A 10450-nucleotide genomic window follows, 5' to 3' on the forward strand; every position below is an offset into this window, starting at 1 on the left:
TGTATTTTTTCAATTGTAATATGCATGGTGTTTTAAAAATACATTAATTTTAGTATATTAATGTTCTCTGATTTAGTACATTAATTTTAGGTTAGTTTCATTTTTAGAAAAGTTTTGTATATTTAGGAAGAAGGAAGAGAAGGAAGAAGGAAGAAGAAGAAAAGGTTTTATATATGCAAAAGTTACATTTTGTGAAAAGTTTTATATATCTAGCTAGAAAGAAGGAAGAAGAAGAAAAAGAAGGAGAGGAAAAAGGAAAATAAGAATAGGAAGAAAGGAGAAGAAGAGGAGAGGAAGAAGAGGAGAGGAAGAAGAGGAGAAATAAATAAGAAGAGGAAAAAAGAATAAAAAGAAGAGGAGAAGAAGAAAGGAATAGAGGAGAAGAAGAAAAAATAGAAAATATTCTATTTTTTCTTCTTCTCCTCTATTCCTTTCTTCCTCTCCTCTTTTTTTTCTTCTTTTTTTTCTTCGATCTTCTCCTCTGTCATCGTCGATATACCCCTCCCGATAACTTCAACACGAGGGGGGGGGGGTCCATATACCCCCTCCCATAACTTAAATACGTGGGGGGGGTTCGATATACCCCCTCCCCGATAACATTAATTTCCCGTGTATGTATCTCGTCATTGTCGATATTACCCCCTTGAAGCGTTGTCGATATTATCCCGGGTCGAGGGTTCTAGGTTCGAGGGATCGAGGGTTCCAGGGTCGTCTAGGGGTCGAGGGTTCCAGGGTCGTCGAGGGTTCAAGGGGTCGAGGATCGCCGAGGGGTCGAGGGGGTTCCTAGTGTCAAAGTATTTAAGAAATCTATGGCTTCATCATTAGCCGGAAGTAACCATGGCATGATGGTACGAAGTCCTCCAAAGTTATTCTGGAATGGAGTGCTGGATAGGATAATTTGCCTTTTGTACGAATTTCAGCAAAGGCCTTCCAAATAACGATATTCGGAAGGTTCTTGCTGAACTTTGTACCAAAAAGTGAATTATCCTATCTAGGACTCCGTTCCAAAATAACTTTGAAGAGCTTCGTACCATCATGCACCTGTTACTTTCGCCTAATGATGAAGACATGGTTTTGTTGAATCCTTTGACACTAGGCAACCTCCCGACCCCTCGGCGATCCTCGACCCCTTGACCCTCGACCGCTCAGCAATCCACGACCCTCTACCCTACCGCGGGCGTCGATGCCCACGTCACTTGTGGGACATAGATGTAGTGTTCAACGCCGACCCCCTCCCGATAGCTTCAACACGCGGGGGGGGGGGGGGTCGATATTACCCCCTCCTTGAAGCGTTCTCGAGGCCACCCCCTAACCCTTGAAGCATTGTCGAGGCCACCCCAAACCCTAGAGAAGCAGCGTCGAGGCCACTAATATGATTCCTTATTGTGATTAGCTAGCTAGTTCTACGTTTGCCACTAATATATCCATATCTGTCATGTTTGAATAATAATTGCCATGTTGTAAATATTTGTAGAAACTATGGACACCCCCCGAGACGAAGCACAAGAAGCGTTGTTGAGGGACATAATCACACAAGGAAGTGATGCCGTCTGCTCGTTGATGTTTCTCAACGACAACGATGGTCTGGAAGGAGAGGGTGAAGAAGCAGCTGGCTATGATTTACATGGCTCCAATGACCCAATGCCGGTGCAAGAAGGAGAGGGTGAAGAAGTAGACCGTGAGGAAGGCTCCGGTGATCACCAAACCGAGTCCGGCCAGGTATATATATTAGTTAAGCCTGTGCTGACTAGCTAATTGATGCATTCATTGTTTTGGTATGTACACATATTAATTAACTCTCATCTTTGTTCTTTTTTCTAGCCCTCCGGATCGAGCACAACTTCGGTAAAGAGACGAGGCCCGAAGAAAAAGTTGAGCTCGGATGAAAAGTTTGAGATCATACAAATCGCGTGCGACGGCCAACCGATTGAACCCTACCGGACAAAGAAGACATTTGTTGCTCAGTGCGGGGTTCTGGTTAGGGACAAGATCCCGATCAGCATCCACCAATGGTATAAGACTAAGAACGAAGACCCTGAGGTGTCTTATGTCAATGATATGCTGAAAAATGATCTTTGGACTGAGCTGAAGTCAAATTTCACCCTATCGCCAGAGGATGATCCGGAGAAGCCAGTTGTAGAGCCATTAATCAAGTCTTTTTCTCTGAAGAAGATGGCAGACCTATTCAGGAATTGGAAGAAAGACCTCAATAGGTATGTCGAAAAAAATGAGACACCAGAATTCAAGGGCAAATATGAGAAGATCAGAGATGACTGGCCCGCATTTGTGGCCCACAAGACATCGGAAAAGAGTAAAAAGATGTCGGCGACAAACAAGACAAATGCTGCGAAGAAGAAGCTTCACCATCGCACGGGGTCAGGTGGCTACCTCGTAGCCCGGCCTAAGTGGGCCAAGGCTGAGAATGATCTGCTTGATAAAGGGATCGAACCAGAGACAATGAACTGGCCAGACCGTTGCCGGACTTGGTTCTTCGGGGCCGGCGGATCCTTGGACCCTATAACAGGGAAGTGCATTTGGACGGACGAACAATTAGACATACCAGTCAAGAGGCTTCAGCAATATATCGAAGCAGCGCAGCAAGGGACGTTTGTTCCAGACAGGGAGAAGGACGAGCTCACAATGGCCCTCGGCAATCCTGAGCACCCTGGACGGACACGAGGCACGCCAGGCTCCGTTTCATGGAAGGCTGGATTTCCGGACGCAGGGGGTTACAAAACTCAGGAGAGGAGGAAGAAACTGGAGCAGAGCCAACTACAGGCGCTGCACGAAAGGGTAATGGGGCTAGAGGAACGAGAAGCAGATCACAGCAAACGACCTGCCGAAGCTTCCCCCGAAGCTACCCCGCCATCTCAGCAGAGAAGCAGCGTGGCTTCCACCGAGCTGCTTCAGCCAGAGCCTGCCTTGACGGCTCCTGCCAGCTATCCCGTGGATGCTATCACGGATGCTGAAAATTGCCACCTTATGGCGCAATGGAGCAATTTGAAGGTCAAGGCGGCTGTTGGCTCTGTTTATCCTACTAAACCCGACTCAACTTTTCACTGCCGGACGATTATAGAAGGATATGCTAAGGTGATGGTCGATGAAATAACGGAGGGATTTGAGGACCTCCGGCTTGACCACCCTACGGTGAAGGGGAGTATCGGCTGGGTTCTGCTCTGAAGACTCCATGCCTATGGCGGAAGGATCTCATCAACCTTCCGAACTGGACGCCTCCGCCTCCTCCTCCTCCTCCGGCGAGTCAGGGCACTCCGCCTCCTCCACCGCCTCCTTCTCCGGCGAGTGATGATCAGGGCACTCGGCCGGCTCCTTCTCCGGCGCGTGGTGGCACTCCGCCTCCTTCTCCGCCTGCGCCGGCGCGCCCGAGCAGCCAGCCTCCTCCTTCTCCGCCTCGTAAGCAAGGAAAGAAGACATCCGCTCCGTCTGCTCTGCCGGCGTCTAGCAGTACAGCCAAAGACGGGAGGAGATACAGATTCGGTCCTTCTCTGAAGACTCCAGAGAAGTTACCGTACGAGAGGAGCGAGGAGGAAAACGCGAAGATCGCGCAGACCAAAGTGGATGACTGGTTTCAAGGGTTGAAAGCAAAGAGACATCCACCTCCGGAGGAGGAGGTAGATCCGGTGAAAGCGAAGCGCACTCTGGCTGCCCTGACAAAACCACCCAAGTCTCCGCCGAAAGGCAACTATGAGCGCATTACTGGAAAGGCATTTGTCGAAGCGGAGAGGTCGGGAAGTACTAAAAGTGATCAAAGGATGAAAGAACGACGAGCTGGGAAACAAATTGCCCAGCTCGGCGAACAAACGAAGCAATCGTGCCCCCCGCTCAAGGTGCCTGCTAGCGACATCGTCGATCCGAGGATGGTGCCCGGTTATGGCAATCCTGCAGATTACCTGCCCGACGATGTACATTATGATTTCTTGGAGGTGCAGATACAAAGATACGAGTACGGGAAGCCTCTCATCAAAGATGAGAGTTCTCTATCAACGATGATGCGAAGATTGCATGATTGGTACATGAAAACCTGCAAAGAGTCTGAGGGGAGGAGTACTTTGTATGTGAGAGTTAAAAAGGAGAATGACCTCCTTGGAATTGAACTGTTGCCTATTCCATTTGAGGAGTTCTATCAGTTTTTCAATCAATTGGCCATCGATAAAGCAACAGTCACCTGCTACTGTCTGTAAGTAGTACTACTTCTGTCATTAACTCCCTCTATATAACTCAGCCCTTTCATTGCATGTATTTATAATTATCCTCACTATATTACGCAGATTGAAGATCGCCGAATTGAAGAAAAGACAAGTGGGTGATATTGGGTTCATTAACACATATCTCATAGATAAAACTGAGGTTGAATTTCGTAAAGAAAATACCGAGGCCAACTTGCTACAATCGTTGGTAATAAATGAACACAAAGATATAATACTCTTTCCTTACAACTTCAAGTGAGTGTTACTGTCTTGTGGCATATTCGGTTTCCTTATTAGTCCAGGTTATAGTAATGTAATATTGATGAGTTATGCATGTGTGCGCAGCTACCACTATATTCTCCTAGAGATTAAGCTTGAGAAGGGAGTAGTAACTGTCTTAGACTCCAAGCGAAAAGATCCCAAGAAGTATGCGGACATGACTAAAATGCTCGAGAAGTAAGTTAAATCGATCATTATCCACCATATCAGCAACTTTGTTCATTTCTGATATCAAGCAATTGTTTTCTTTGTATGGCAGGGCTTGGAGAAAATTCACCAAAAAAGCTCCGGGACTACCGAAGAAGCTGCAATTTAGACACCCGAAAGTAAGTACTATATAGTAGCATATTCCACGCATCTCCTAGTGATTCAAGCGCTAGTTTCATCAATACCATTTAGCATGCTTGCTAATTATCAGTTTGATTGACCTCTATTTCTTGTAAAGTGATTGTGGCAGGAACAAGGGAATGATTTCTGTGGATACTACATTTGCGAGTCCATCCGCCACACGACATGTGAGCGGGGCTACTCCGACAAACAATATGAAGTGCGTAAATAAAAATATTCACAATTTTATTTTATTACCATCATTTGTGTTGAGTTTCATTCATTCATATGTATTGACCCCCTTCTTAAAATTAGATGTTTCGGATGCGGGATGAACTCCTAGCACCAGATCGCATGCGAGCAATTCAAGAGGAATTGGCGGCATTCTTTCTTGACCATGTGATCGCTGAAGACGGAGAATACTATGTGGACCACGCGTCCGTATGTTAGGAGATTATATATTTGTAAAAGATAATTATTGTATATATGTAGCCGGTAGTGTCGGATAGATATACGAGAACTTGTTGTTCCACCAATCTCTCGGAGAAGGAGAGGTGGTCGATATCACTTCTCTCTGTATGCATATATGTTCATGACGATCTTCTGTTTGCTTAATTACTAGTTAGCTAGCGTGTCTAGCTAGTCCTCTCTATACGTATGTATAGTACGTAGCGTCGACCAAGCACGGACAAAAGAGAGGACACTTTTCTCTATTAATTAGCTAGCTATAGCACAATATATGAAACACCTAAATTAACCCCCCAAAACCCCCCAAACCCCCCCCCCCCTTTTAAAAAGAAAACAAAAACCACAGCCATAGAAATGCTGACGCGTGGATGCCTATTGGTCCCGGTTGGTGCCACCAACCGGGACCAAAGGCCCTCCTGCCTGGGCTCATCGGACAGGCCATGTGGAGGCCCATCTGTCCCGGTTCTGGATTGAACCGGGACTAAAGGGTCAGGGCATTAGTACCTCCCCTTTAGTCCCGGTTCATGAACCGGGACTAAAGGCCCTCACCAACCGGGACTATAGGCCCTTTTTCTACTAGTGTTATGTGCCATGTAGTTAATGATGAGAGAGGTGTTTATATTAACATAATATGTTACTGTAACATAGCGCTTCCCAAGAAAAGATGAGTCTACAAGCTAATAAATGAAGCCGACAGTACTACTATGTTATTTTGAACTATGAAGATAACTTAAACTAGTGTCATATGCATGACACTAGTATAAGTTACTCCCCACTATGACCAGCCTTAGACAACTTAGACATTGCAGCTAATGTCTCCAAGGTACGGCTTCAAATTCTATTCACATGATGATTCGTTTATCGCGCCACAAAATTCAAGTATGGTTTCCCTAATGTATGCTTCAGAGGTAAGCGATAATCTTTTTTCCAGAATAACTGATACAAATTCTACCTTACTGGCTGAAACTTCCCAATAAATTGAGAGGCATTTTTTTCCTTTTTGCTAACGCGCAAAAGCTTTTTGTGTCACGTATTAGCAGAAGAGAAGAAATAGGCTACAAAGAGTTTAAGAGTGGAGCACATGAGCCCCTGACAGAACCACTGACGGACATACTTGCAGAGAACAAAAACAACACAATCCCTAGGAGAGAGCCATTTCTTTGAACTGGCTAACGATATTCGTCTATGACCATTTGCTATGACAATTATCACTGTAGTTTGGTGGAACATTTGGAAGCAAAGAAATGGCAAGATTTTTGATAATAAGACTCCTAGTGCCGGGTTGGAGCCGTAGCCTCTCAGAGCTGATCTTACTCTATAGTAGCTCACAGGATTAAAAACAAACATCTTGAAGGATTTCAGTCTTGGATACAACTTGTACTCTAATCCCCTCAATATGCTTGCAAATTTTCTGTATTTATTTAACAAATACTCCCTCCATTTCATATTAGTTGCCTCTGATTTAGTACGAAGTTGAACTAAATCTGCGACAACTAATATGGAACAGATTGGAGTATATAAGAAGCACTTAGAAGGATTTTTTCGGGCTGTTTTCGGCCACACAAAAAGAAGACAAATTCTACTGTGCAACACTGTTCACTAAATATCGCTTTAATTTAGGTCTGGAATTATCTCGCTGACATTGTGGATGCATCTGATTTCAATATATATCGAAAATACAAGGTATTGGCAACAGAAAAATAAGGCAACTACTCTATGTGGCTTATCTGTGAGCCACACTTATAATACAACTGTAGTAGGTGAAATGAACATGCTCTAATTTAGAAACGATCAAGTTTGTTCAACTTTTAGTCCTACTCCGACGACCGAACCAGCAGTATATCTATGCAACCTAATCTAGCCAATGCGACGGAGTCAAGTCCAAAACAAAATGAGCTGTATTACAGAGCAGCTAGCCCCATTGGCTGAAGTATACTTTTATTGCACATCTAAATCATGACATGTCTATAAAAAGGGCAGCCCCAGTGCATGTAGCTCCCGTTTGCGCAGGGTCTGGGGAAGGATCCGACCATTTTGAGTCTATTGTACGCAGCCTTTCCCTACATTTCTGCAAGAGGCTGTTTCCAGGACTTGAACCCGTGACCTCATGGTCACAAGGCAGCAGCTTTACCACTGCGCCAGGGCTCCCCTTCAAATCATGACATGTCTATCCTTAAAAAAAAGCATGGCACCTCTATAGAATCTGCATCGGTGCGTAAGTTCACGGATGCTAAGCATCAAGACGAAACATGCTTACATGCTTACTATTCGAACCTCTTTGCAACTACGCTAATACCGTGTAAATCCAACTGTTCTTCAGGCAAGTGTGAGAATATTCAGTCTTAACCGTTCTTCACATCGCAGCCAGCACTTGTATTTCTGAATCAAGGTGGTGGTACCCAATCTGTGATCTCACGGTAAGTTATCTGCAGCATGCATCATTGTAGATGCATCTTCTTTTAATATCATCAAAATGAAGGGGGCAATTTCATAATTAATTCTAGAATATAAATCATGATTAATACTACTAATAGCAGGCAACAGTCTAGCATACCAGATGAACAAGAAACATGCACAACAACATCGCACATGTAACAGCAACCATAATTAGAGACATGAACAGATCACAAGACACGACTCTTTGTTTGTAGCAGTAGCTGCTGCTGGAGCTATGTTATTGACGACGACATTATTGAAGACCGAATGAAGCAGATGACGTTGGAGAAGTCAGTATGCGTGAAACGTCATTGATCGAGAGATCTCAACCATATAGTGCTCCCACCATCCGTGAAAAAAAGCGTGAAAAAACTCTAGTGCTTTTTTTAAAGGGGGAGCACCCCGGCCTCTGCATCAGAACGATGCATACGGCCAACTTAATTAAAAGCAAATAGGTTCAACAGAGGTCTTAAAGTCTCCAACAAAGGAACAAAAAAAATGCTCACAAGCAGGAAAAAATAAGTAGACATGAAACCACAACAGACTGGCAAAAAAGAGACAGAAAAACTAATTGCCTATCCTATTACATGATCGCCATCCAAACCGGTTGAAAATAATCCGTGCTACCCGGATAGATCCAGTAACCAAGCGCTCCCTGGCCTCCGTCGGAGTGAGTAGCGACCACATACGGATCAACGCAGTGGCTCGGAAGATAACCTGCAAAAAATGAATATTTGTTGTTTTGTTAAAGACCAAATCATTTCTGCAGTTCCAGACTGCCCATAATAAAGCACATGCTCCCACACGAACGTGTCTCGCTATTTCAGAATCTATCCCATTAAGCCACGTCCCAAATAACATGCTGACAGAATTCGGAGGAGTAATGTTAAAGGCTATGTGTACCACTTTTTGCCAACGGGCAATCAAGAAAGAGGTGTTTGATGGATTCATCCTGATCACAAAAACTACATCTAGTAGGTCCTGTCCAGTTGCGTTTTGCCAGGTTGTCCTTAGTTAAAATGACTTGTTTATGTACAAACCACATAAACACTTTAACTTTCAGGTACTTTGACTTTTCAAACATGTTTGGAACTAGGAATGGAGTAAGAATTGATAACATCCATATACATGGATTTAACCGTAAACTCTCCAGTCCTAGTAAACGTCCGGCACAACTGATCGGGCCGTTGAGAAAGCTGAACCTCCATCAGTCTACTCACAAGATGGAGCCAGGCTTCCCAACGGGTTCCAGCTAGCGTTCTCCTTAAGTGAATATTGAGAGGGATGGACTGAAGTACTGTCGCAACGTAAGTGTCTCTTCGTTGAACAATGCTATAAAGGGATGGATATTGAAGCGCGAGGGGCGTTTCCCCTAGCCATGTATCCTTCCAGAATCTCGTAGTGGTACCGTTTCCAACTATAAACTTTGTCCTATTGAAAAAAACTAATTTAACTCTCATCAGTCCTTTCCAGAAAGGCGAGTCCGTCGGCCTCACTGTCACCTGGGACAAAGTTTTGGAATGAAGGTACTTACTACGCAAAATCTGCGCCCACACTAGTAGAAAACGGCCTAATGTGAAGCACATTAATACCGCTTTGTAACAAAACTGGCACTAATGTGTCCATTAGTGTCGGTTCGAACTGCTAGGCGGGCGGAGCTAATTAGTACCAGTTCGTGGCGAACCTTTACTACCTGTTCGTGCCACGAACCGGTACTAAAGAGGTTGTGGCACGTCGTGGTCCGGCTGGGGCCCCACAAGCACCTTTAGTACCGGTTCATACCACAAAGCGGTACTAGAGATTTTTAGTTGCAGCGGTTTTTTCGTCCCACCTCGCTCCGCTAACAGAGTTTTTACCACCTTAAATATGTTACTTCTCAAACTATCACAACCACTTGGTCTTCATTGAACTCTATGTGTAGAATTTGTGGCCACAATATGAGTTTTCTCCGGTTTCTAAACCGGTGAGGACTCATATTGTCAATTCAGATTATACACAAAAAGATCATTGATGATCAATATATTCTTGATGTATTTCTCTATAAAGAAATATAAGAGCATTTAGATCACTATTTTAATAATCTAAATGCTCTTATATTTCTTTATAGAGGGGGTATATTTATACATTTTTACGAACCGGTGCAAAAACGTAGAGATGGTTACGGCAAAAACTGGATGCACTTCGTGTACAAACTGGACACTCTCTTTCGAAGTATCAGGGTTTCAGACGAAAACTCATCTGTTACACCGGCTATTCAAAATTTTAATAACTTATTACAACTCTAGACTTTTTGTGCGTTCATTATGCACCATTCAAAGCCACGTCGTCAAGTTTCAACCCTTTCTGACATAATTTCCTATTTTTGATGCATTTACTGATTTGTTTTGAGCTAAATGACCATGAAATTGAAAAGCACTACAACTGAACTCTTAAAAGGTTAAAACTTGGCATGGTATCATCATTTCACCCACATGGCATGTGCAAAAAAGTAGAGATGGTTACGGCAAAAACTGGATGCACTTCGTGTACAAACTCGACACTCTCTTTCGAAGTATCAGGGTTTCAGACGAAAACTCATCTGTTACAAAGGCACTTCATTATTTTAAACTTATTACAACTCCGGACTTTTTTTGCGTTCATTATGCACGATTTAAAGCCACGTTGTCAACTTTCAACCCTTTCTGACATAATTTGATATTTTTGATGCATTTGCTGATTTGTTTTGAGCTAAATGA

This window comes from Triticum dicoccoides, chromosome 4A (assembly GCF_002162155.2).
Source record: "Triticum dicoccoides isolate Atlit2015 ecotype Zavitan chromosome 4A, WEW_v2.0, whole genome shotgun sequence".
NCBI classification, from domain to species: Eukaryota; Viridiplantae; Streptophyta; class Magnoliopsida; order Poales; family Poaceae; genus Triticum; species Triticum dicoccoides.